We start from the raw sequence: 14,927 nt of genomic DNA on the forward strand, positions 1-14,927 counted from the left end.
GCAGCAGCACACACGCTGCTCTCGGCACTTTCCTTCTCAGCTCTACGCACCATCCTAAGCCTTGCCTCTCCCACACTCAGGATCCAAAGACAACGGCACCAGGGACTGCTCACACACTAAAGGCACCAGGACAAAAGGCTCACCAGCTTGGCCTTTGCATTCCCGCTGACAGCTCCACAGCTTGAACCCAGAGAACTGCCTGCTGCCAACAGCCTTTCCAATCACTCTGAGCACCTCATGACAAGGAGTGTGGGGAATGAATCTCCAGCAGCCTCCTGCCCCAGGCTGTCCCCCGGGAGCAGCCCTGCTCCAGGCCGTGACTGCCACCTGCACAGCCAAAGGACCCAGAGCCGGTGTTACACACCACGGCTGTGCCTGGCACAGAGACACCAGTGGCCACACAAGTGGCCATGGCACTGTCCACACACAGTCCCTGCTGCTGCTCCCCCAGCCGCTGGCACCAACTCCCAGCCACCCACTCCTAAAGCCACGGGGCCCACTGGGACACTGCGGGGGCTCGTGGAAGCCAGCGGCCATTGTGACACAGCGGGGCTGCACAGAGCCCACGGTGCTTTGTGACCCGTGGCTCCCAGGAGAGCCTTTGTGATGCTGGGGAACTACAAGGAAGCCTGGCTCCTCTGTGACACCACCACAGAAGCTCAGGGGAGCCCTGGAGACCGTGCTGATGCTATTGAACCTGATGCAACCCTGCCTCCTCTGTGACACCACAGAACCTCTGGGAGCCCTGGAGACCGTGCTGATGCTATGGAACCTGATGCAACCCTGCCTCCACTGTGACACCACAGAAGCTCAGGGAGCCCTGGAGACTGTGGTGATGCTATGGAACCTGATGCAACCCTGCCTCCACTGTGACACCACAGAACCTCTGGGAGCCCTGGAGACCGTGCTGATGCTATGGAACCTGATGCAACCCTGCCTCCACTGTGACACCACAGAAGCTCGGGGAGCTCTGCAGACCGTGGGGATGCTGGCGAAGCTGACGGAACCCTGGGCACCACAGTGACGCTATGGAACCTGGTGGAACCGAGGGGCCACAGTGACACTGTGGGGCCTTTTGGAAGCAACAGGACCCTGGTGGGAAGCCACGGGATGATTAATCCTGCACGAACCTGCTCCAGGTGGGCTCCTCTCTCCCGGCTTCCACAGGTGCTGCTAGGATCCCACTCCGGCACTGGCTTGGCACGGGCTCACGGCTTCCTTTGGCAATGGCTCTGCTCCAGGATGGCATGCTGCAGAGAATGCAGGTAGATTTTGTGCTCACTCCTGGCATGCAGCTGGACAATAAAGCCTGATCCAGCCCCCCCTCAGCATATGTCCGGCTCTGGCATTGGGGCGGGGCAACTTTGGGAGCAGCCCCAGCCCTGCTCCTGCTCCCGGCTGGGCACCCAGCTGCTGGGACACAGGTGTGTCCTGATGCCACCGTCTACTCCTTTGAGAAGGGGAGGACAGAGTGCATCAGGGAGTTTGGTGTGGCTTACATGCGGCAAGGAGAAGGTGCAGCCCCAAACTGGCTTTCACTTCTAGAACCTTTTGCTATTGCGGGAGCAGCTGCTGGAGCTTTTCAACCGAGCTGCAAGAGTGAAAAGTGTGATGGCATGTCTATCTGAGAAGGAAGGTTCGGTGCCGCAGCCTGTTGTGCACAATTTATATGCTGATAAGAGAAGGGGGTGCTTTTGCAACGTTTTCCTTCCTGACACTTCTGTCTCTGTGAGCTTTAGCTGCTTGGACTCAGGGGTACCGAAGGTATGTGAAAGTGACTGGGATGCGAGAATCATGTTGCACAGGGAACAGGGAAGGTCAGCAAATGTTTCCTGTCCTGGCACATCTCTCAGTCTGAACTGCAGCTGCAGATGCTTCACTTCCGCCAAGGACTCTGCCACCTTGAGAGAAGGATGCGCTCTATGGAGTTGAGAAAGAAAGTGCGTCTCACTAGCTTCTTTCCTCTACTTCATAGACAGCAAAGGGGCTATGAAAGGCAGCACTGGCTTTTTGTTCTAGGACTTCTTCTTTACAAGCAGCTGCTGGATGTTTGGAAGGGGGTTTGGGATATGCAAAAATGAGAGGCTAAGATGGTAAGAGGGTAAGATGGAAGTCATCTGGCAAAAGCAGAGCTCACAAAAGGGCCAGCTGAGAAAGCTCTTGCTGCCTACAACTTCAACTGCACCCCTCAAAGCAGCAGCACACACGCTGCTCTCGGCACTTTCCTTCTCAGCTCTACGCACCATCCTAAGCCTTGCCTCTCCCACACTCAGGATCCAAAGACAACGGCACCAGGGACTGCTCACACACTAAAGGCACCAGGACAAAAGGCTCACCAGCTTGGCCTTTGCATTCCCGCTGACAGCTCCACAGCTTGAACCCAGAGAACTGCCTGCTGCCAACAGCCTTTCCAATCACTCTGAGCACCTCATGACAAGGAGTGTGGGGAATGAATCTCCAGCAGCCTCCTGCCCCAGGCTGTCCCCCGGGAGCAGCCCTGCTCCAGGCCGTGACTGCCACCTGCACAGCCAAAGGACCCAGAGCCGGTGTGTCTAGGTTTGAAAGACAGGTGTCTGCTAAGGAAGGCAGAAGCCTCCCTTGGAGTGGCAGATGTAACCCCTTTCCCTCTGAGTTATTATAATTTTGAAATCAAGGGTCTTTAGGCAAAGATGTGGGAAAATAGGAATAACAGTTCTTTACTATATATATATATATATATATATATAAAACTAGTCAAACAAAACAACAACAACTATGGCAGTAACAGCAAACACAAACCCAGTCCCAGCCTTCTCGGCTGTCAGGCTATTTCCCCTCGGGTGCAGTTCCGCTTGCAGCCGGCAGGGATCGCTGGCGGCTCCCGGTGAGCAGGGCAGGTGCGATGGTTCCCCCGCGGCTGCAGGGGGCGCTCCGGAGCGAGCTCGGGGAACACGCGGCTGCTCTGATGCCCTGGGATCCCGGGGAAGGATGGAACAAAGGAGCTTCAGAAACCGGTGGGCAGCTGGTCCCGGGTTCTCGGAAACAGCAGGCTGGACTGGTAGGCTGGAGCGGCAGGCACAAACACAAATCCCGGGTGGCAGACGAGATGTATCCAAAAGGGGAACCCCCCGGGCTCCAGGCAGGCAGGGTGAGCACGGCTACAGCGTAACGAAGGCTCGAAGCAGCAGCGGGGTGGGCGGCCACAGCCCCAGCCTCCAGCAGGGCAGGGAAAAGCAGCTTTGGGATCCCCGGTGTTGTTCCCAGCAGAAAGGAAAGACGCCGAAAACGGGAACCAGCAGCTCCTCTCTCCGCGGCTTCTCTCTCCAGACGCTGAGAGCGAACTGAACTGCCCGCCAGGTGAAAACAAAAGCCTGGACGGGCCCTTTTGTCTTTTCTTAAGTATGGCTATTTATCTCCTAGCAACATGCTATGGGAAAAAATTCCTTTAACAGAAAAAAAACTAGGACTAAACTAAAACCCCAACATTATCCACCCCGAATTTTTTTCCATACTAACATGTTACATGAAACTTAACTTTTTAACCATATAAATACAAGCATCACCTAAGTTATATACATATGTACATGCTGATACTGATACAAGTACAGAGCCATGGGTAGTTCACCCTAAAACAAGGTCCCCTTGAGGTATGCATCGGGTCTCTCCATCCCTTTGCATCACCCACCAGGTACAACCTGGTCCCTGAGCAAAAACAACCCCACGGATGGGTTTGTCTTTGCTCAAGGCAGACTTTACCCAAACAGTTTTTCCAAGCATACCTCTCATGTGCACCACTGGAACCTTATCCCCATCTGTTGTTTGTAGGGGTTCGGATTGGGCAGGGCCGGCTCGGCTGGTGGAGCCTCGGGTGTTCACTAACCAGGTGGCTTTTGCTAAATGCACCTCCCAGTTTTTGAAACTCCCCCCACCCAGTGCCTTCAAGGTGGTTTTAAGCAGTCCATTACACCGCTCAACCTTCCCAGCTGCTGGTGCATGGTAAGGGATGTGGTACACCCACTCAATGCCATGTTCTCTAGCCCAGGTGTTTATAAGGCTGTTCTTGAAGTGAGTCCCATTGTCAGATTCAATCCTCTCAGGGGTACCATGCCTCCAAAGGACTTGCTTTTCAAGGCCCAGGATGGTGTTCCGGGCAGTAGCGTGAGGCACAGGGTAGGTCTCCAGCCATCCTGTGGTGGCTTCTACCATTGTGAGCACATGGCGCTTGCCTTGGCGGGTTTGAGGCAGTGTGATGTAATCAACCTGCCAGGCCTCCCCATACTTGTATTTGGACCACCGCCCACCATACCACAGGGGCTTCACCCGCTTGGCCTGCTTGATCGCAGCGCATGTCTCACAGTCATGGATGACCTGGGAGATACTGTCCATGGTCAGATCCACCCCTCGGTCTCGTGCCCACTTATAGGTGGCATCTCTGCCCTGATGGCCTGAGGCATCATGGGCCCATCGAGCTAGGAACAGCTCTCCTTTATGTTGCCAATCCAGGTCTATCTGGGACACCTCTATTTTCGCAGCCTGATCTACCTGCTTGTTATTACGATGTTCTTCATTAGCCCGGCTCTTGGGAATGTGAGCATCTACATGACGGACCTTCACAGATAGCTTCTCTACTCGAGCGGCAATGTCTTTCCACTCCTCAGCAGCCCAGATTGGTTTTCCTCTGCGCTGCCAGTTTGCCTTATTCCACCTTTCCAGCCAACCCCACAGAGCATTGGCTACCATCCATGAATCAGTGTAAAGGTAGAGCTTTGGCCACTTCTCTCTTTCAGCAATGTCCAGAGCTAATTGAACGGCTTTGAGTTCAGCAAATTGGCTCGATCCACCTTCTCCTTCCGTAGCCTGTGCAACTTGTCGTGTGGGGCTCCATACAGCGGCTTTCCATTTCCGGCTAGCGCCTACAATTCGGCAGGAACCATCAGTGAAGAGGGCATATTGTTTTTCACTCTCTGGTAGCTCGTTATACGGTGGGGCTTCTTCGGCACGCGTCACCTGCTCCTCTTCTTCTTCAGAAGATAACCCAAAAGTCTCACCTTCTGGCCAGTTCGTAATTATTTCCAAGATCCCAGGGCGACTTGGGTTTCCAATTCGGGCGCGCTGCGTGATGAGGGCGATCCATTTGCTCCAAGTAGCATCGGTGGCGTGATGCGTGGAGGGAACCTTTCCTTTGAACATCCACCCCAGCACCGGTAGTCGGGGTGCCAGGAGGAGTTGTGCCTCAGTTCCAATTACCTCTGAGGCAGCTTGGACTCCTTCATAAGCTGCCAAGATTTCTTTCTCTGTGGGAGTGTAGTTGGCTTCGGACCCTCTGTAGCTTCGGCTCCAGAATCCCAGCGGTCGGCCCCGAGTCTCACCAGGCACCTTCTGCCAGAGGCTCCAGGACAGACCATTGTTCCCGGCTGCAGAGTAGAGCACGTTCTTCACCTCTGGTCCTGTCCTGACTGGGCCAAGGGCTACGGCGTGAGCGATTTCCTGCTTGATCTGGGCAAAGGCTTGCTGTTGTTCTGGGCCCCAGTGGAAATCGTTCTTCTTGCGGGTGACCAGGTAGAGAGGGCTCACAATCTGGCTGTACTCAGGAATGTGCATCCTCCAGAAACCTATGGCGCCTAGGAAAGCTTGTGTTTCCTTCTTGTTGGTTGGTGGAGACATCGCAGTGATCTTATTGATGACCTCAGTGGGAATCTGACGCCGTCCATCTTGCCACTTCACTCCCAGGAACTGGATCTCTCGGGCAGGCCCCTTGACTTTGCTCTTCTTGATGGCGAAACCAGCTTTTAGGAGAATTTGGATTATTCTCTCTCCTTTCTCAAACACTTCTGTTGCGGTGTTCCCCCACACAATGATGTCATCAATGTACTGCAGATGTTCTGGGGCCTCACCCTTTTCCAGTGCAGCCTGGATCAGTCCATGGCAGATGGTGGGACTGTGCTTCCACCCCTGGGGCAGTCGGTTCCAGGTGTACTGCACACCCCTCCAGGTGAAAGCAAACTGGGGCCTGCACTCTGCTGCCAGAGGAATGGAGAAAAATGCATTGGCAATGTCAATAGTGGCATACCACTTTGCTGCTTTGGACTCCAGCTCATACTGGAGCTCCAACATGTCCGGCACAGCAGCGCTCAGTGGTGGAGTCACTTCATTCAAGCCACGATAGTCCACAGTCAATCTCCATTCCCCATCAGACTTGCGCACAGGCCAAATGGGGCTGTTGAAGGGTGAGTGGGTCTTGCTGACCACCCCTTGGCTCTCCAGCTCACGAATCATCTTGTGGATGGGAATCACAGCATCTCGATTCGTCCGATACTGCCGGCGGTGCACTGTTGAGGTGGCAATTGGCACTCGTTGCTCTTCCACTTTCAGGAGCCCAACTGCAGAAGGATTCTCAGACAGTCCGGACAGGGTGTTCAACTGCCTAATGCCCTCTGCCTCCACAGCAGCAATCCCAAACGCCCACCTGAGTCCCTTTGGGTCTTTGTAATAACCATTCCGGAGGAAGTCTATGCCCAGAATACATGGGGCCTCTGGACCGGTCACAATTGGATGCTTTTGCCACTCCTTCCCAGTCAGGCTCACCTCAGCTTCCAAAAGGGTCAACTGCTGTGATCCCCCAGTCACCCCAGCAATGGATACAGGTTCTGCCCCCACATGTCCCGATGGCATTAAAGTACACTGTGCCCCAGTATCAACCAATGCATCATATTTTTGTGGCTCTGATGTGCCAGGCCATCGGATCCACACCGTCCAGAAAACCCGGTTCTCCCGTGCCTCTTCCTGGCTAGAGGCAGGGCCCCTCTAGCCCTGGTTATCATTCTTTCCCTGGGCATACATACTAGAGGTACCTTCGAGGGGATCTGACATATCATCCTCCTGTCTGTAATACCTGGCAGCTCGGTCACGGGAGGCTGAGGCTACTTTCACCTTAGCGGAACCCCCTCGGTTAGTGCCTCCCTCCTTGAGTTCACGCACCCGCGCTGCCAGGACAGAGGTAGGTTTCCCATCCCACCTTCTCATGTCTTCCCCATGCTCACACAGGAAAAACCAGAGCTCAGCTCGTGGGGTGTACCCTCTCTCTCTAGCAGGGGGACGACGGGCTCTGACCTGGGGGCCTGTGACTCGCACTGGTGCCACACTGACCTTCCTCATCTCCTCCCTTATCTCCTTTATCTCCTCTTTGAGGTCCTGGACCACAGCAGAGACATGAGTTTTCAGTGGACCATTGACCATGCTATCATAATTCCTGAGCTTGTTGGCAACAGAGCCCACTGTTTCTCGGTTATTGTCAGCATCAATGGTTGCAATGAAGGTGGTGTATTGCGATGGCCCTAGCCTTGCCAGGTTCCACATCATCTGTCCTGTGCACCTGACCTTATCGGGGTCATTACCGTGCTGTCCATCCCTCCCAAAGAGTACCTCTAATACTGCCACTTCTCTTAGCTGTTGGATCCCTTCCTCAAGTGTCTTCCACTGCATTCTATGATGGTACTCCTGCATTCTCTCTTTGTGAATGAACCTTTCTCTCACACTCATTAAGAGCCGGTCCCAGAGAGAAAGGGGTCCTGGCTCCCTCACAAATATCTGGTTCACACCTGGGTCCTGGGTCAACGATCCCAGATACCTTGCCTCACCACTATCCAGTTGCACACTTGTGCCCATGAGGTCCCAAACCCGAAGCAGCCAGGTGGTATAAGGCTCACGCCCCCTTCGCACAATGTCGTCTCGCATACCACGGAGACTGTCGTACGAGAGGGACTCAATGATGATTTCTGGCTCTGGCTCCCCTGCTGGTTGTGAGGGCCCTGGTTCCCCATCATCATTAACTGGTCGTACTGATTTGGTCTTACACTTCCTCCTTTGCACAGGGGCGACTGCTGCTGGCTGTACTTGTCCTTGGGGTTCAGCTGAAACCTGGATGGTTGTAACATCCGTGGGTTCCACTGCTGCACCGTCGGACTCACCCTCTTTGGGGCAGGGAGAGGTTTTTTCACTAGCTGAGGAGGTGTATTCCCTTAGCAATTGGCATATCTCCTGGCGCACCTGGCCCATCTCCTGGCACATCTCCTTGCGCACCTGGCCCATCTCCTGGCACATCTCCTGCATCCCTTTCGCCAGTACCCCCACCCATTTCGGGTAGTCCATTTCTGAGGTGGGCTGTTGGGCGGTATCAGGTTGTGGGGCAGGGTCTCTAGTGTCTGGGGCTGTGTCAGGCTCTGGGGCTGAATCAGGCTCTGGGGTAGGATCTCTAGTGTCTGGGGCCGTGTCAGGTTCCGGGGCAGGATCAGGCTCTGGGGTAGGAACTCTACTCTCTGGGGCCATGTCAGGTTCTGGGGCAGGGTCAGGCTCTGGGGCAGGATCTCTAGTCTCTGGGGCTGGTGTCTGGGTAGTTATCCAAGCCAATCTCAACTTATCCTTGAATGCTAAATAGAGTAGGCCTACCAGCAGCAGGTGGTTAGTATTCAGAAGGAATCTAAACCCTTCAAAAATTGATGGGGTGGGTCCAAATAACTGGTTGAGGGGTTGGGGGAAAACTTCCCCTGGTGTCATTTCCTCACAGAAGGTACCATTGTTAACATAACCCCAAAAACATGCGCTCAGTGTGTGATAGCCATTTATCCACGTGCCCACATTCCGGAGGAAGTTAAAAACCCATGAATTCCTCACCTTCTCGACCCACAGCACAAGCTGGATAACAGCAATGGTAGCCTTAGTGAGAGGACCCATATTCAAGTAGGGAGCTGCAAAGGGGAAGAATATAGCCACGGCCACATGCCACCCGAACCAGGGCAAAGTAGACCACATAGTGCTGCCTACCAAGGTTCCTATATCCAACACACCGAATTAAGTTATCCAGGAACTGTTATTCCTTTTTCACCTCTCTCTCTTAATGCCCTCAGGCCCCACGGTTGGGCGCCAAGATCTGTCTAGGTTTGAAAGACAGGTGTCTGCTAAGGAAGGCAGAAGCCTCCCTTGGAGTGGCAGATGTAACCCCTTTCCCTCTGAGTTATTATAATTTTGAAATCAAGGGTCTTTAGGCAAAGATGTGGGAAAATAGGAATAACAGTTCTTTACTATATATATATATATATATATATATAAAACTAGTCAAACAAAACAACAACAACTATGGCAGTAACAGCAAACACAAACCCAGTCCCAGCCTTCTCGGCTGTCAGGCTATTTCCCCTCGGGTGCAGTTCCGCTTGCAGCCGGCAGGGATCGCTGGCGGCTCCCGGTGAGCAGGGCAGGTGCGATGGTTCCCCCGCGGCTGCAGGGGGCGCTCCGGAGCGAGCTCGGGGAACACGCGGCTGCTCTGATGCCCTGGGATCCCGGGGAAGGATGGAACAAAGGAGCTTCAGAAACCGGTGGGCAGCTGGTCCCGGGTTCTCGGAAACAGCAGGCTGGACTGGTAGGCTGGAGCGGCAGGCACAAACACAAATCCCGGGTGGCAGACGAGATGTATCCAAAAGGGGAACCCCCCGGGCTCCAGGCAGGCAGGGTGAGCACGGCTACAGCGTAACGAAGGCTCGAAGCAGCAGCGGGGTGGGCGGCCACAGCCCCAGCCTCCAGCAGGGCAGGGAAAAGCAGCTTTGGGATCCCCGGTGTTGTTCCCAGCAGAAAGGAAAGACGCCGAAAACGGGAACCAGCAGCTCCTCTCTCCGCGGCTTCTCTCTCCAGACGCTGAGAGCGAACTGAACTGCCCGCCAGGTGAAAACAAAAGCCTGGACGGGCCCTTTTGTCTTTTCTTAAGTATGGCTATTTATCTCCTAGCAACATGCTATGGGAAAAAATTCCTTTAACAGAAAAAAAACTAGGACTAAACTAAAACCCCAACACGGTGTTACACACCACGGCTGTGCCTGGCACAGAGACACCAGTGGCCACACAAGTGGCCATGGCACTGTCCACACACAGTCCCTGCTGCTGCTCCCCCAGCCGCTGGCACCAACTCCCAGCCACCCACTCCTAAAGCCACGGGGCCCACTGGGACACTGCGGGGGCTCGTGGAAGCCAGCGGCCATTGTGACACAGCGGGGCTGCACAGAGCCCACGGTGCTTTGTGACCCGTGGCTCCCAGGAGAGCCTTTGTGATGCTGGGGAACTACAAGGAAGCCTGGCTCCTCTGTGACACCACCACAGAAGCTCAGGGGAGCCCTGGAGACCGTGCTGATGCTATGGAACCTGATGCAACCCTGCCTCCTCTGTGACACCACAGAACCTCTGGGAGCCCTGGAGACCGTGCTGATGCTATGGAACCTGATGCAACCCTGCCTCCACTGTGACACCACAGAAGCTCAGGGAGCCCTGGAGACTGTGGTGATGCTATGGAACCTGATGCAACCCTGCCTCCACTGTGACACCACAGAACCTCTGGGAGCCCTGGAGACCGTGCTGATGCTATGGAACCTGATGCAACCCTGCCTCCACTGTGACACCACAGAAGCTCGGGGAGCTCTGCAGACCGTGGGGATGCTGGCGAAGCTGACGGAACCCTGGGCACCACAGTGACGCTATGGAACCTGGTGGAACCGAGGGGCCACAGTGACACTGTGGGGCCTTTTGGAAGCAACAGGACCCTGGTGGGAAGCCACGGGATGATTAATCCTGCACGAACCTGCTCCAGGTGGGCTCCTCTCTCCCGGCTTCCACAGGTGCTGCTAGGATCCCACTCCGGCACTGGCTTGGCACGGGCTCACGGCTTCCTTTGGCAATGGCTCTGCTCCAGGATGGCATGCTGCAGAGAATGCAGGTAGATTTTGTGCTCACTCCTGGCATGCAGCTGGACAATAAAGCCTGATCCAGCCCCCCCTCAGCATATGTCCGGCTCTGGCATTGGGGCGGGGCAACTTTGGGAGCAGCCCCAGCCCTGCTCCTGCTCCCGGCTGGGCACCCAGCTGCTGGGACACAGGTGTGTCCTGATGCCACCGTCTACTCCTTTGAGAAGGGGAGGACAGAGTGCATCAGGGAGTTTGGTGTGGCTTACATGCGGCAAGGAGAAGGTGCAGCCCCAAACTGGCTTTCACTTCTAGAACCTTTTGCTATTGCGGGAGCAGCTGCTGGAGCTTTTCAACCGAGCTGCAAGAGTGAAAAGTGTGATGGCATGTCTATCTGAGAAGGAAGGTTCGGTGCCGCAGCCTGTTGTGCACAATTTATATGCTGATAAGAGAAGGGGGTGCTTTTGCAACGTTTTCCTTCCTGACACTTCTGTCTCTGTGAGCTTTAGCTGCTTGGACTCAGGGATACCGAAGGTATGTGAAAGTGACTGGGATGCGAGAATCATGTTGCACAGGGAACAGGGAAGGTCAGCAAATGTTTCCTGTCCTGGCACATCTCTCAGTCTGAACTGCAGCTGCAGATGCTTCACTTCCGCCAAGGACTCTGCCACCTTGAGAGAAGGATGCGCTCTATGGAGTTGAGAAAGAAAGTGCGTCTCACTAGCTTCTTTCCTCTACTTCATAGACAGCAAAGGGGCTATGAAAGGCAGCACTGGCTTTTTGTTCTAGGACTTCTTCTTTACAAGCAGCTGCTGGATGTTTGGAAGGGGGTTTGGGATATGCAAAAATGAGAGGCTAAGATGGTAAGAGGGTAAGATGGAAGTCATCTGGCAAAAGCAGAGCTCACAAAAGGGCCAGCTGAGAAAGCTCTTGCTGCCTACAACTTCAACTGCACCCCTCAAAGCAGCAGCACACACGCTGCTCTCGGCACTTTCCTTCTCAGCTCTACGCACCATCCTAAGCCTTGCCTCTCCCACACTCAGGATCCAAAGACAACGGCACCAGGGACTGCTCACACACTAAAGGCACCAGGACAAAAGGCTCACCAGCTTGGCCTTTGCATTCCCGCTGACAGCTCCACAGCTTGAACCCAGAGAACTGCCTGCTGCCAACAGCCTTTCCAATCACTCTGAGCACCTCATGACAAGGAGTGTGGGGAATGAATCTCCAGCAGCCTCCTGCCCCAGGCTGTCCCCCGGGAGCAGCCCTGCTCCAGGCTGTGACTGCCACCTGCACAGCCAAAGGACCCAGAGCCGGTGTTACACACCACGGCTGTGCCTGGCACAGAGACACCAGTGGCCACACAAGTGGCCATGGCACTGTCCACACACAGTCCCTGCTGCTGCTCCCCCAGCCGCTGGCACCAACTCCCAGCCACCCACTCCTAAAGCCACGGGGCCCACTGGGACACTGCGGGGGCTCGTGGAAGCCAGCGGCCATTGTGACACAGCGGGGCTGCACAGAGCCCACGGTGCTTTGTGACCCGTGGCTCCCAGGAGAGCCTTTGTGATGCTGGGGAACTACAAGGAAGCCTGGCTCCTCTGTGACACCACCACAGAAGCTCAGGGGAGCCCTTGAGACTGTGCTGATGCTATTGAACCTGATGCAACCCTGCCTCCTCTGTGACACCACAGAAGCTCTTGGAGCCCTGGAGACCGTGGTGATGCTATGGAACCTGATGCAACCCTGCCTCCTCTGTGACACCACAGAACCTCTGGGAGCCCTGGAGACCGTGCTGATGCTATGGAACCTGATGCAACCCTGCCTCCACTGTGACACCACAGAAGCTCAGGGAGCCCTGGAGACTGTGGTGATGCTATGGAACCTGATGCAACCCTGCCTCCACTGTGACACCACAGAACCTCTGGGAGCCCTGGAGACCGTGCTGATGCTATGGAACCTGATGCAACCCTGCCTCCACTGTGACACCACAGAAGCTCGGGGAGCTCTGCAGACCGTGGGGATGCTGGCGAAGCTGACGGAACCCTGGGCACCACAGTGACGCTATGGAACCTGGTGGAACCGAGGGGCCACAGTGACACTGTGGGGCCTTTTGGAAGCAACAGGACCCTGGTGGGAAGCCACGGGATGATTAATCCTGCACGAACCTGCTCCAGGTGGGCTCCTCTCTCCCGGCTTCCACAGGTGCTGCTAGGATCCCACTCCGGCACTGGCTTGGCACGGGCTCACGGCTTCCTTTGGCAATGGCTCTGCTCCAGGATGGCATGCTGCAGAGAATGCAGGTAGATTTTGTGCTCACTCCTGGCATGCAGCTGGACAATAAAGCCTGATCCAGCCCCCCCTCAGCATATGTCCGGCTCTGGCATTGGGGCGGGGCAACTTTGGGAGCAGCCCCAGCCCTGCTCCTGCTCCCGGCTGGGCACCCAGCTGCTGGGACACAGGTGTGTCCTGATGCCACCGTCTACTCCTTTGAGAAGGGGAGGACAGAGTGCATCAGGGAGTTTGGTGTGGCTTACATGCGGCAAGGAGAAGGTGCAGCCCCAAACTGGCTTTCACTTCTAGAACCTTTTGCTATTGCGGGAGCAGCTGCTGGAGCTTTTCAACCGAGCTGCAAGAGTGAAAAGTGTGATGGCATGTCTATCTGAGAAGGAAGGTTCGGTGCCGCAGCCTGTTGTGCACAATTTATATGCTGATAAGAGAAGGGGGTGCTTTTGCAACGTTTTCCTTCCTGACACTTCTGTCTCTGTGAGCTTTAGCTGCTTGGACTCAGGGGTACCGAAGGTATGTGAAAGTGACTGGGATGCGAGAATCATGTTGCACAGGGAACAGGGAAGGTCAGCAAATGTTTCCTGTCCTGGCACATCTCTCAGTCTGAACTGCAGCTGCAGATGCTTCACTTCCGCCAAGGACTCTGCCACCTTGAGAGAAGGATGCGCTCTATGGAGTTGAGAAAGAAAGTGCGTCTCACTAGCTTCTTTCCTCTACTTCATAGACAGCAAAGGGGCTATGAAAGGCAGCACTGGCTTTTTGTTCTAGGACTTCTTCTTTACAAGCAGCTGCTGGATGTTTGGAAGGGGGTTTGGGATATGCAAAAATGAGAGGCTAAGATGGTAAGAGGGTAAGATGGAAGTCATCTGGCAAAAGCAGAGCTCACAAAAGGGCCAGCTGAGAAAGCTCTTGCTGCCTACAACTTCAACTGCACCCCTCAAAGCAGCAGCACACACGCTGCTCTCGGCACTTTCCTTCTCAGCTCTACGCACCATCCTAAGCCTTGCCTCTCCCACACTCAGGATCCAAAGACAACGGCACCAGGGACTGCTCACACACTAAAGGCACCAGGACAAAAGGCTCACCAGCTTGGCCTTTGCATTCCCGCTGACAGCTCCACAGCTTGAACCCAGAGAACTGCCTGCTGCCAACAGCCTTTCCAATCACTCTGAGCACCTCATGACAAGGAGTGTGGGGAATGAATCTCCAGCAGCCTCCTGCCCCAGGCTGTCCCCCGGGAGCAGCCCTGCTCCAGGCCGTGACTGCCACCTGCACAGCCAAAGGACCCAGAGCCGGTGTTACACACCACGGCTGTGCCTGGCACAGAGACACCAGTGGCCACACAAGGGGCCATGGCACTGTCCACACACAGTCCCTGCTGCTGCTCCCCCAGCCGCTGGCACCAACTCCCAGCCACCCACTCCTAAAGCCACGGGGCCCACTGGGACACTGCGGGGGCTCGTGGAAGCCAGCGGCCATTGTGACACAGCGGGGCTGCACAGAGCCCACGGTGCTTTGTGACCCGTGGCTCCCAGGAGAGCCTTTGTGATGCTGGGGAACTACAAGGAAGCCTGGCTCCTCTGTGACACCACCACAGAAGCTCAGGGGAGCCCTGGAGACCGTGCTGATGCTATGGAACCTGATGCAACCCTGCCTCCTCTGTGACACCACAGAACCTCTGGGAGCCCTGGAGACCGTGCTGATGCTATGGAACCTGATGCAACCCTGCCTCCACTGTGACACCACAGAAGCTCAGGGAGCCCTGGAGACTGTGGTGATGCTATGGAACCTGATGCAACCCTGCCTCCACTGTGACACCACAGAACCTCTGGGAGCCCTGGAGACCGTGCTGATGCTATGGAACCTGATGCAACCCTGCCTCCACTGTGACACCACAGAAGCTCGGGGAGCTCTGCAGACCGTGGGGATGCTGGCGAA

The sequence above is a fragment of the Aphelocoma coerulescens genome, unplaced genomic scaffold (genome assembly GCF_041296385.1).
Source record: "Aphelocoma coerulescens isolate FSJ_1873_10779 unplaced genomic scaffold, UR_Acoe_1.0 HiC_scaffold_256, whole genome shotgun sequence".
NCBI lineage: Eukaryota > Metazoa > Chordata > Aves > Passeriformes > Corvidae > Aphelocoma > Aphelocoma coerulescens.